The sequence below is a fragment of the Pygoscelis adeliae genome, unplaced genomic scaffold, assembly GCF_000699105.1.
Source record: "Pygoscelis adeliae isolate BGI_AS28 unplaced genomic scaffold, ASM69910v1 Scaffold22, whole genome shotgun sequence".
Taxonomy (NCBI): domain Eukaryota; kingdom Metazoa; phylum Chordata; class Aves; order Sphenisciformes; family Spheniscidae; genus Pygoscelis; species Pygoscelis adeliae.
The window spans coordinates 2,054,323-2,054,697 of record NW_008824350.1 but is presented as its reverse complement, the minus strand read 5'-3'; the positions used below and the strand labels follow the sequence as shown (position 1 = coordinate 2,054,697).

Genomic DNA, 375 nt, shown 5'->3' with positions numbered 1-375 from the left:
ACCGTGCTGTGTTTTGGATTTAGGATGGGAACAAAATTGATAAGGCACCGATGTTTTAGTTGTTGCTAGGTAATGCTTACACTAGCCCAGGACTTTCTAGTTTTCCAAAACACAGCACTGTACCAGCTACTAGGAAGGAAATTAACTCTATCCCTGCTGAAACCAGGACACTATCCACCCCTTATTCTATACCATCTGCGTCATGCTCAAGTCTCATATTTTATCTATACATTTTCATTAATCACCACACCTTTTGTTTTCCTATACACACATATACACACACACACAGAGATATCATTCCCTTAGTCTGTGGGCCATCCCTCTAAAACGTTTGGTGAGTTCATTTAGTCCATGACTTCGGGCTCCATCTGTCAT

At 41.1% G+C, this 375-nt stretch overlaps 1 protein-coding gene across 1 annotated transcript in view; it reads left to right on the top strand.

The window, feature by feature from the left end:
- STARD9 (StAR-related lipid transfer (START) domain containing 9) overlaps window positions 1-375 on the top strand; it is a 119,308-nt gene that overhangs the window by 85,583 nt on the left and 33,350 nt on the right. The gene's annotated exons all lie outside the window — the stretch shown is intronic.